Raw genomic sequence first — 12,957 nt, 5'->3', positions numbered from 1 at the left:
GCAGTGAGTTGATTAGGAGGGGGCCAGTTGAGGGCCTCAACGAACTTGTCTGCACGCTAGACGCTGGACCTACACCTGTAGTTAAGGTCTGGGGTGCGATTTCGTATTATAGCAAGAGCGCTCTCGTGGTTATCCCGGGCACCCTGACTAAAAATTTGTACGTCAATCTCGTGATTCGACCTGTTGTGCTACCATTCATGAACAGATTTCAAGGGAGTGGTTTCCAGTAGTATAACGCTCTCCCACATACAGCTGATGTAACCCAACTTGTACCCTTGGCCTGCTCGATCACCATATCTATCTCCAGTCGAGCATGTATGGGGCATCATCAGATGACAACTCCTGTGTCATCCACAAACAATAGAAACCGTCCTGTATTGAGCGACCAAATGCAGCAGGCATGCAACTCTAGGCCACAAACTGACAGTCGGCTGCTGAACAATACAATGCATGCACGTTTTCATTCCTGCATTCAAAATACTGGTAGTTATACCGGTTATTAATGTACCAGCATTTCACATTTGCAATGGCTTCTCTCGCGCTTACATTAATCTGCGATCGTGCGATGTTAAGCACTTAATCATGTTAACTAGACCAATGTATTCCCGAAATTTCATTAGCGAACCTCATTTAACCGGATAATCGGAAATCTGGATTATTTGGAAAATCAGAAAAACATAAATGACATCGCCTGAATGCTGTAAGCGAACATACGTTTTAAATTAACTTTCGGGCAAAGAAATAAAAGATACAATATTTCCACATTCTCTGCCTGTTAAAAACGTCAAGCACCCAGAGGAGGTGGTCAGACGACAATGTAACTCCGTCCACGTACAGACTATCAGCAAGTATGTAAATGAATAGAGTAACAATTGAAACTTCCTGGCAGATTAAATGTGTGTGCCGGACCGAGACTCTAACTCGGGACCTTTGACTTTCACGGGCAAGTGCTCCACCAACTGAGCTACCCAAGTACGACTCACGCCCAGTTCTCACAGCTTTAATTCCGCCAGTACTTCGTCTCCTACCTTCCAAACTTCACAGAAGCTCTCCTGGGAACCTTGCAGGAAGTTTCATATCAGCGCACACCCCGCTCTAGAGTGAAAATTTCATTTTAGAAACATCCCCTAGGCTGTGGCTAAACCATGTCTCCACTATCTCCTTTCTTCCAGGAGTGCTAGTTCTGCAAGGTTCGCAGGAGAGCTATGTGAAGTTTGGAAGGTAGGAAACGAGGTACTGGCGGAATTAAAGCTGTGAGGATGGGGCGTGAGTCGTGCTTGGGTAGCTCAATTGGTAGAGCACTTGCCCGCGAAAGGCAAAGGTTCCGAGTTCGAGTCTCGCTCCGGCACACAGTTGTAATCTGCCAGGAAGATTCGTATCAGCGCACACTCCGCTGCAGAGTGAAAATTTCATTCCAGAGTAACAATTACCTGTGACAAGTAGAACGGCCCCCTGAATGCATTAGTGTAGTGCGCATTTAGCGTTGTGTAGGGTATAAAAGCGGCGTGAACAGTGTCAGATGTTGATTGATCACCATGACGGACATGGAGGTGGCGCGTATACGTGTGTGAGAGTGTTAACAGCAACTCACAGGGTTTAAAAAGGGTGTCATTGTGGGTCTGCATTTTGTTGAGTGGCCGAATCACGTAATATTCAGATTTGTGTGACATTCAAATGTGGTAATGGACTGATGTTGACTTCTGCAGGGATGTGAGGTAGACATGGTCCTCGTCAAAACACGACTGACCAGCACAAGGGAAGATCGCCGTATTGTGCACCAAGCTCATCAAAACGCCTTCACATCTGCGGCTGCCATCCAAGAAGAAGTAACCTACTCCCTGCAATGTTTTGTGTCATTTCGCGTCGTTGGTCGCAGACAAGCTGCAGCCGGACTAGAGAATTACCGTCGCACATGTAGACTGCCGTCAACACCACAACAGATATGGCTAAGTTTGTAGAGGTAACGTGACCGCAAAGCGTGGGCTGCTGTTGAATGGTGTCGCATTGTGTTCAGGAATGAATCGCAGATCTGCATTGTCCCTTATGAGCATCGTGTTTTGGTCCCGCGTCCGTCGCGCCCCCTTCAACCTCGCGATGTCCCTGTCAGAGGCAGTGCTGAGCTTCAAACCGCAGCCTTATTTGTGGTGTTTCCAGATAAGATTGTTTCTGTAGCGTCTTTTGTAACGCTACCCCAAAATCCCTTTGTCCTCGTAATGACAGATGCGTTGTTCCACAGTGCGTACTGTTTGGCCGGCGTAATAGCACTGCGTCTCTTCAGGAGCCGGACTGTATTTTACGAAACATCTGTCATCATAGGGACGAACGCGTTATGAGATGGTGTTATAAAGAAGCTACACAAATGAAACTATATGAAAACACTATCAACAAGGACGCTGGCATGCAGTTCAGCATAGCCCGGGACCCGGCCATCGTGAGGCTGAAGCGGGCGCAACGGACGTGAGACGAAATCGTTAGGAAGAGAGCACCAATGACGTCACAGCCAGCTGCGCAGCTATGCAACGGTGAGGCCACAGTGACACGACAGTCATTTACCGCTTTAAAGCGGCCCAGGAGAACACTGTCGAAAGCTCTTAGGATTTTAACCACCTGACGCGGCTGGAAGCCCTAGATTTTCTTTACTCATATGACCGCAATAATGTGTTTCCCATTTCAATTATTCTATTTAAATGCTTTGAAACAGTTTAATTCAAAGTGTCTACTATCAAACAGAATACTCGTATTTGTTTCAAAGTTCGTTCGCCGCTTCAAGAAGGTCCTACGATACCGTAGCGAAGTAGCAGAAATAAATCCACGTGAGCGACCTATGCTGGCTGCTGCTGTGTCAACCAAGCGCACTGTTGCCACATAAACCATGTTAGCGATAGCCGTGTGTTCGGAGTAGTATTTCTTTTTTTTAATATGCTATTTGGACAAAATGGGACAGTAACAACAGCATGCGTTCACAGTTGCGGGTCGGAAGAAATAATTCTTCTTCGTGGCAGAAGACGAGAACGCGACGGGTTGGAGAGCTTAGGTACTTCCCTCAATCATTTCTTCAACTGTCATCACTCATTATGCTCTCACGAGTCACATCGGTAGGTTACTTTACTCGTTCACTGCGAGATTATAATAAACACAACTCGTGTTTAGCGGGTTGCCGCGAGTCACAGAAAGCTGCATCCCGCCTTCTGCGTTGCCTGCATTTATATAAGGAAACACATTTACAGTTTTCGGCGAACATAAGGTATATGTGTAAGTGCGTTAAAGATCCAATGGATGGAAAATAGATGCGGAATCCGTATTACATCCTTTCTTCGCAGACGAAATCTGAACCCGTCAATAGAATGGATTAATAAGAGGGTGAGTCAAATGAAAACCTCAAATTTTTTTTATTATTATTTATTGTGCAGAAGTGGTACAAAGCTGTATCACATTTCAACATAATCTCCCCCACGCTCAATGCAAGTCCTCCAGGCTTACAAAGTGCATAAATTCCTTCAGAAAAAAATTCTTTTGGTAGTCCGCGCAACCACTCATGCACCGCGTGGCGTACCTCTTCATCAGAACGGAACTTCTTTCCTCCCACTGCGTCTTTGAGTGGTCCAAACATATGGAAATCACTTGGAGCAAGGTCTGGTGAGTATGGTGGATGAGGAAGACACTCAAAATGCAGGTCTGTGATTGTTGCAACTGTTACGAGTAGTGTGGGGCCTTGCATTGTCATGTTGCAAAAGGACACCTGCTGACAGCAAACCACGTCTCTTTGATTTGATTGCAGGCCGCAGATGATTTTTTAGGAGATTTGTGTATGATGCACTGGTGACAGTGGTTCCTCTAGGCATGTAAAGCTCCAAAATGGCGCCTTTTTCATCCGAAAAGAGAGTCAGCATAACCTTCCCTGCTGATGGTTCCGTTCGAAACTTCTTTGGTTTTGGTGATGAGGAATGGCGCCATTCCTTGGTCACTCTCTTCGTTTCCGGTTGGTGGAAGTGAACCCAGGTTTCGTCCCCACTAACGATTCTTGCAAAGAAGCCATCACCTTCTCGTTCAAAGCGCCGAAAAAGTTCTTCACAAGTATCAACACGTCGTTCTCTCATTTCAGGAGTCAGCTGCCGTGGCACCCATCTTGCAGACACTTTGTGAAACTGGAGCACATCATGCACACTGTGATGTGCTGACCCATGACTAATCTGTAAACATGCTGCAATGTCATTCAGTGTCACTCGGCGGTTTTCCTTCACTATGGCTTCAACTGCTGCTATGTTCTGTGGCGTCAAAAGTCGTTGTGCCTGACCTGGACAAGGAGCATCTTCCACTGAAATCACACCATTTGCGAACTTCCTACTCCATTTGTAGACTTGCTGCAGTGACAAACATGCATCACCGTACTGAACCTTCATTCGTCGATGAATTTCAATAGGTTTCACACTTTCACTACACAAAAACCGAGTAACAGAACGCTGTTCTTCCCTGGTGCAAGTCGCAAGTGGGGCGGCCATCTTTATACTGATACTGCGACGGTATGTGTGCATGTGCACTATGCTGCCACCTACAGGCCATTCTGCACGCTGTTTGCAGCACGCTTACCAACTTATAAGATAACGGCGCTAAATTTCGATTTGTTATTACAAATTTAAGTTTTTCATTTGACTCACCCTCGTAGAATATATGCAACGAAGAGCGGTGCGTTTCTTCACGGGACCATTTAGTTGGCGCCAGAGCATTACAGACATGCCCCACAAAACCCAGTCGCAGACACTGCAAGGGAGGCGATACGCATCATGCGGAGGTTCACTGCTGGAATTCCAGCAGTTTACGTTGCATGAAGAGACGGGTAACAATTTACTTTCTCCCATACGTTTCCGCGAAATGACCATAATGAGAAAACCAGGGAATTTAAGCCTCGTAAGTAAGTTTACCGAGAATTATTTTTCTTCGCGAGTTGAATACGAAAGAAAGGAAAAGAATGTCGTACCAGAAGTATTCTCCTCCACACACTTCATGGCCACTGGCTGAATACACTGAGGTGACAAGAGTCATGGGAAAGCGATATGCACATATACAGAATAGCGGCAGTATCAAGTACACAATGCATAAAAGGCCAGTGCATTGACGGAGTTGTCATTTGTACTCAGGTGATTCATGCGAAAAGTGATCATGGGCGCACGACGGGAATTAAAAGATATTAAAAGCGGAATGGTAGTTGGAGCTAGACGCACTGGACATTCTATTTCGGAAAACATTAGGGAATTCAATATTCTGAGATCCACAATGTCAAGAGTGTGCCGAGAATATCACAACGTCGAAGTTACGCCAACTCAAATAGAAGACACACGAGCACCCGCCCTATACTCCTGATCTCTCCCCAGGCTGTTATCACGCCTTCACTCCCTTAAAAAACGCCTTGAAGGGTCGACGGTTCCTGTCGGACGAGGATATGCAACAGGCAGTTACGGACTTCTTCACGCAACAGGACGATATGTTTTACCAAGCGGGTACCTTCAACCTGGTGCATTGGTGAGATGACTGCCTCGATGGTTACGGCGATTTTGCCGAGTCTGGACCCTAAGGTCTTCGAACGGTAACTTTTCGATCGCCCCTTAAAATTCTGGGACCTTTCCTTGGATACTGCTGCAGTGTACTGATATCTTTTTATCCTTTTCTGTATCCGATCTGCGAGGATGAACGTTCTCTGAGGACACTGTGGCTGAGGTATCTCCAATTTCCGCAAGAAATTCATCTCTGATCCAAAGGGAAGGGATTGGGGGGGGGGGGAGCTAATTTAAAAAAAGAACCCCGCATTTTCTCTGCTACCCTAACATACAGCTGCTTCCGACATGTAGTATACGCCTGACCTACTGACGGAAACTGCAGTGAGTAACTACTGTACAGAATAGAGGGAGCGTGTTACAAGAAAGTCTGTCATCTTGAATTTGAATACTTGGCATTTATCACTATTTTTTTCAGTTCTGCTAGAAGCCTATTGAAAATTGAACCTATTGAATAGTACACAACTTTTTGCACAATGCTGAAGAAAGTGTTATTAGAGTATATATCGTTTTCCTGTCTAGTTTTCGCTAAGGAGAACGAGACAGTAATCTGAACAACAAATCTCTTGATGGATAGTACTCGTATGTACAGGGACGGCAGAGTTGGAAGTCTGATAAAACTTAACAACGGCCTACACGACGTTCGTGAATTGACTCCGCAGGTAAGTCTGACCTCTCTCTTCTGGACTAAGAATATTCTTGGTGGGCGTAGTTGCCCCAAAATGTAACTCAATACAAGATAATAGATAAGTCCCACCGCTCTCTTCTGGACTAAGAATATTCTTGGTGGGCGTAGTTGCCGCAAACTGTAACACAATACGAGATAATAAAATGAAAGTGAGAAAAGTAACAGAGCCTCCATGTTTCAATGTCGAAGACAGTAAAAATTATTCTCATAACGAATATAGCAACATTCAGTTTCTACACAATATCTTGAACGTCGTACTTCCAAGAAAACCTTCCCTTTACCCTTAGCCCTAAGAATTTAAAATGGTCAAATTCACATAATGTTTGACCACTTTAGAACAACAAAATTTCGCTTTTAGAATAGTTCCGTGTCAGAAACCGTATCCAGCGCGTTTTGTTACCGTTAAGCGTTACTTTATTCTCTAAAAGCGACGTGATAATTCTCGTATCATTACTTATATTACGTTCCACGTCTTTCACAATAACATTTGCATTATCTGCAAGGAGATCAACTTTTGTGTCAGTCGCCATGTTTAGTACCAGATTATTCATATACATTAGGAAAAGGAATGGACCCAAAATAGAATCTCGAGGGACCCCCTACTTTACACGACTCCAGTCAGATTCAGATCCTTTCCCTAACTTGCGACAGTTGACAAGAGGTGATAATTAAATATTTTACATAATCCTTCTGGATCATTAACAGTTTCATTCCCACACCGAAGAGATTTAACATGTTGAGAAGTCATATTCTGACCTAGTATTTCTTTCCGCAACTGTCCATATAGCTTTAATTTTTTTCTGGCGGCTCTCTGTCCTATTGGTGCAGTACATTGGTTTAGCATGTCTGGTGAAATTTCTTAGTACTTCACAGTATTTTCTGATAAAATTCTGCAGTGCATTTCATATTACGATTTGGTATCAGAATTGTGTCGGCATCCAGATGAATGAATTAGAAAATAGTTCTCATTAAACGACGTATAGGCTCTTTTCATAGCCACGAACTAGTTGGTACCATACACATGTACACACTTAATAAAAGCAATCAGTTAATAAAGGCAAGGCCTCCAGTCCAGATTGTATACCAGTCAGGTTCCTCTCAGAGTATGCTCATAAAATAGCTCCATATTTTGCAATTAGATGCAACCACTCGCTCACAGGAAGATCAGTACCTAAAGACTGGAAAATTGCTCAAGTCACACCAATAACCAAAAAGGGAAGTAGGAGTAATCCGCTGAATTACAGGCCTATATCATTAACGTCGATTTGCAGTAGGGTTTTGGAACATATACTGTATTCGAACATTATGAAGTACCTCGGAGAAAACGATTGACACGTAGTGAGCAAGGATTCAGAAAATATCGTTCTTGTGAAACACAAGTAGCTCTTTATTCTCATGAAGTAATAAGTGTTATCAACGGGGGATGTCAAATTGATTCCACATTTTTTGGTTTCCAGAAGGCTTTCGACACCGTTCCTCACAAGTGTCTTCTAACCAAACCGCGTGCTTACAGAGTATCGCCTCAGTTATGCGAATGAATTCGTGATTTCCTTTCAGAAAGGTCACAGTACGTAGTAATAGACGGAAAGTCATCGATTAAAACAGAAGTAATATCCGGCATTCCCCAAGAAAGTGTTATAGGCCCTCTATTGTTCCTGATCTATATTAACGACGTAGGAGACAATCTGAGTAGCCGTCTTAGATTGTTCGCAGATGATGCTGTCATTTACCGTCTTGTAAAGTCATCAGATGATCAAAACGACTTGCAAAATGATTTAGATAAGATATCTGTATGGTGCGAAAAGTGGCAATTGACCCTGAATAAAGAAAAGTGTGAAGTTATTCACATGAGTACTAAAAGAAACCCGCTGAGTTTCGATTACGCGTAAGTCACACAAATCTGAAGGCTGTAAATTCAGCTAAATACTTAGGGATTACAATTATAAATAACCGAAATTGGAACGATCACATAGATAATATTTTTGGTAGAGGAAACCAAAGACAGCGATTCATTGGCAGAACACTTAGAAGTTGCAACAGGTCTACTAAAGAGACTGCTTACACCACGCTTGTCCGCCCTATTCTGGAGTATTGCTGCGCGGTACGGAATCCGCATCAGGTGGGACTGACGGATGATATCGAAAAAGTACAAAGAAGGGCAGCTCGATTTGTATTATCGTGAAATAGGTGAGATAGTATCACAGACATGATACGTGAAATGGAGTGCCAATCATTAAAACAAAGGCGTTTTTCGTTGGGGCGGGTTCTTCTCATGAAATTTCACCAGTTTTCTTCTCCGATTGCGAAAACATTCTGTTGGCACCCACCTACGTAGGGAGAAATGATCATCACGATAAAATAAAATATATCAGGGCTCGCTCGCACAGAAAAATTTAAGTGCTCGTTTTTCCCGCGTGCCGTTCGAGAGTGGAACGGTAGAGAGACAGCTTGAAGGTGGTTCATTGAACCTTCTGCCAGGCACTTCACTGTGAATAGCAGAGTAATCACGTAGATGTAAATGTAGATGTATATATTTCAAGTGGTACTTGCTCTAGGAGACTCCACAGCACTTCGGTAAGAAACTGTATTTTTTTTTTATTCAGTTAGATAGAGCAGTAATCAGTCGTAGAATTAAGTTGCTTTAATATGACATTTATAGTCACAACCCAGATCAGATTTCGACCTGTGTCAGATCATTATCAATGCTAAAACTAATACAAGAGTATATATTAAAATGTGATTTACAAAAGTTATAAGTCCATCACATCGTTGTCTTTTAATGTCAACATTACATACCAGTGCGGAATTGTAGCAGTTGTTCGTGTTCAAGTGAATGCTTACACAGTTCAACCATTACTGTCGCAAAATTATATGTTGGTTTCACAGTACACATCGGTTTTGCGTATGGCGCCCTCTATGAGCTGTGCCTGAAGTTTACAGTTTTGACGACTTTTTTTTTACTTCAATGAAGTAAAAAGCAGTCACGTAGTCATCAATAATTCCGCTCAAATGGTCCCACTCCACCGCGTCTGTTGCTCAACCTGCCCCTATCGGTGCAAATTCCTGTTGGCCGAACAGTGCACATTTCCTACATCCAGCTTTTCATGATTTATAAAGACAGCCTCGCCGTAACGAGAATTCGATCTTCATCAGGGCAATTTCCAACGCCTCCCCCTCCCAGATGACGAACTTCGCCGTGACATATACCCTTCCTTCCAACTATAACCCGGCCTTGTTCCCCCCCCCCCTCCCCAGGGCCCCCTTCTCCTCTTTCCTCCTTCTCCCAGAGCGGATTTTCCTCCATCCCCCCCTCCCCTGAGACCCTGCACCCCATACTTGCCTCTCTCCTCCCCACATCCCTCCCTACCTGGCCCTCTTCCGCTCGCCCCCCATTCCCCTCCCCCATGTCTTCCCCTCCCTCCCTTCTTCAGGTCTCCCTCATCTCCTTGAACCTGGCAGATCCTCTGTATTGATCATCATCAGTGTGCCACATCAGTGTTGTGTTTAGTGCTGTTTCTCGTGTGCGTCAAGAGGTGTGATTTTAATTGTGTACTGTCTTGAGGTTCGCCGTCAGTGTTACGTTGTGTGCTATGCCATCCGTCAACACCTTTATGCTCCAGTCATACTGTGCCTTGTGTTCTTTTAATCGTCGCAGTGTGTGGCTTTTTGTGTGTGCTACTTTTAAACAGTTTTTTATCTCCATTTTACAGTCACCCCGTTTTTTTTTCTTTGTCTATTGCCTTCCATAATGTTCTCCCCTTTTATATCTATGTTCGCCTTCTTCTCTCCTTTGCTGTTTTTAAATGTCTTCTATTGTTTTGTTCTATGTCTTTTGGCTGAAGAGCAGCGCATATGCTGCTGCCAGCCCGCCCCGATGGGGAATTGAAATACAATAAAGAAAAAAAAAAAAAAAAAAAGAGAATTCGATGAAGAAGTAACCTAGTGTCTTGATGTCACATCAGAACCGAGTGGCAGTATTCAATGCGTCTTCTGCAGTCCCACTGGTTGATTTGCTGGTGGAGTGACATACGGTACGAGCAGAAGACGTGAACAGCCCCGGGCTGACTTATTCCATAGGCACTCGCAGTTTCCCTGGAGCTACCGTATGGATAATGAACAACAGCTGCCAGAACTTGTGTTTCATTCAGTTCGCTCATTGCATGTTTGCTCTGTATGGTATTCCAGTGCCGTACCTAAACAATTTTTTGTCCATCCGCTGAACTGTCATTCCTGCTGGGTACCGTTTGACGGGACACCGTCGTGAGTACAGCTCAACTGCTCCTCTTTACGTTCCTTCTGTATTCTCCTTGAAGAAGTAGCACGTCTCGTTTCTGTTGGTGTGTGAAAGACATTTACTTTTTTCAGAGTAACCAGCAGTCGGCACACGTGAACGACGCTGACAGAATGAAAGCCCCATTTCCTTTGTGCTCCTTTTATACCGGTACCGCGCCGGTGCAACACTCTTTCTTCCTTGTCCGGCGAGACGTATTTCCTTTTCTGTGAATGAAATAACATACTTCCGCATAAGACAGCAATCGATTCCACTTTCAGAATAGATAAAACCTAATTTCTGAATATTGTAATTGTTTCAAAACGAGCAATCGAATTTTTAATAGTGAAACGCCACTGAATTCGTCTCTTGTAGAACTACGGCAGTTATGATGATCAGGGCACTCATGCCGTTTTTCACGAGCAGGAATCTAAACCCGTCAACGAAATTGAAACTTTATAGAGCAACGGTACAACCCTCCCTGCTGTACGGCTCGACGTCTTAGGGAACAACATGTGACTCTAATATACGTAGTTTGCAACTATTACAAAACAGATGTTTGAAGTGGAGTCTAGGCGCCCCACGGTGGGCCAGGACGAAAGAAATAGACGAACTGACTGGAGAAAAATATATCGCTGAGAATATAAAACACCAGTCAACTCGTCTTTTTCACAAATTAGACGAGTATCGGGGAAATATCGCCAACTTGCGAATGTAGGCCAGGCCCTACCACAACATTGGCACAAATACAAGCCCCTCTGCAAGCGAATACACAATAAAGTGAAACCATTTCTCACACCTTCCCACTCCGGAAGAAAAAATCGCCAAAGGCGATCACTCTTTGGACACAAAATGAAAAAAAAATGAAAAAAAAAAAAACTACGGCACTAAGAGCAGTGCCAGTTAACAAAGCGAAACCGATCCCGGTATCGATGTAAATAATATGGCAGTGAAAAGAGACTATAAGTATGTCATTTATTCAAGACTTCCTCACATTTCATGTAGGTGGAAACAGAATTGTGAATCTGACACGTTTCGGAAACATTTGAGAGGAACAGTTTAGCTGTGTCCCCCTATGTATATACAAGGTGTCCCAGGAGGAATGGTCAGTGTCCAGGGCTATGAGAGAGCAATTTTTCGAACCAAAAAAATGTAATAAACATGGGCTCCAAAATGAATATGGTAAGAGCTATGAGCTCTTCTTCCATACTCTGATACGCATCTTCTATTGCCAGCTTTATGCTTTTCATATTTTGAAAATTGGAAGTATGGAACAGAAAAAAAAGAAGTCCAGTAAACATGAGCTCTAAACACCATACCTTAAGAGGTATCAGCACTTGTTCATCTTCGCTACTGTGAAACACACCTCTTCTACTGAACAAGTGCTCAAAGCTCCTAAGTTATGCATTTTAGAATATGTTTACTACACAGTTTTTTTTCTTGTTTCGGTCCATACCGCCTCCTCGCAAAGTTTGGAAGGCAAAGAGCTTGCAATAGGAGAGACGTCTTTCACAGTATCGAGGATGAAGAACTGCTCTTGGCTCTTAATACATGCATTTAAATCCCATGTTTACTAGACTTCTTTGCTTTGAATGATCGTTCCTGTCGTATCACTGAATATTGACCTTCCCTCTGGGACACCCAGTATGCATATCCACTAAACATAATTCTTAGAGCACGTTACTGCATAGTGGGTGTCAGTATTAACAGAATAGTCGTGCAGTTTTATTCTGATGCGTTGTGTAATATGTTACAGTGTTTCGTGTTTTAACAAACAAAAAGTCAGTAATTCAGCAATACGTAACCAAATATAAACATTAATATTAATAGTTAGTCTTTCATGGTGACAAATATTTTCGGGGTAATAATTCTGTTGCGGAATACGGAAATGGAAACAAATGACTATGAGGAAAGAAGTCGCTGCCGTCTGCTTCCAATACGACAGTAGCTATGGAGGAGTATCATTGCCATTACTCAGTTGTCGGTCCTTACGTCATTTTATTTATGAATTTGTTTCACTTGGCGAGAGAGGGGCCTCCAACACTTTCTTATATCCAACAAGACAATTTCTATCAATTGAGATTGTAATACGAATAGTACGTGACCAGTAAAAAAGATATTAATAATAATAATACTATAAACAATACATATATCAATGAAAGTATGGAATTTATGAAATGTCAGTCTTATTAACATTTTTGAGCGCTTTCTTTATTATGTTTATGTTTAATGTAATAACATCCAACAGAAATGTATGGCAGCGGTGTGCAAGGAATCAGATATAGAGAAGTTGACTGGACTGGGGAAGAATGAGAAATAATAGGATATGCTTAGCAGAAATATATGGACATAATGACGACATGTACAGTGGTGAACATATGACAGAGAGACTGGTTTACTGTTTCACAGAAGGCAAACAGCTGGAATACGCCGAGAAGGAAGCAAGGCGA

General features: G+C 43.2%; 1 protein-coding gene across 4 annotated transcripts in view; it reads right to left on the bottom strand.

Annotated features, from left to right (window-relative positions):
- The window catches only part of LOC124622096, a 303,051-nt gene that overhangs the window by 217,400 nt on the left and 72,694 nt on the right, over nt 1-12,957 (bottom strand). The window lies entirely within an intron of this gene.

The sequence above is a fragment of the Schistocerca americana genome, chromosome 7 (genome assembly GCF_021461395.2).
Source record: "Schistocerca americana isolate TAMUIC-IGC-003095 chromosome 7, iqSchAmer2.1, whole genome shotgun sequence".
In the NCBI taxonomy this organism is placed as follows: domain Eukaryota; kingdom Metazoa; phylum Arthropoda; class Insecta; order Orthoptera; family Acrididae; genus Schistocerca; species Schistocerca americana.
Note: the sequence above shows the minus strand (reverse complement) of the source record. Positions and strands in the feature narration are given on the sequence as shown.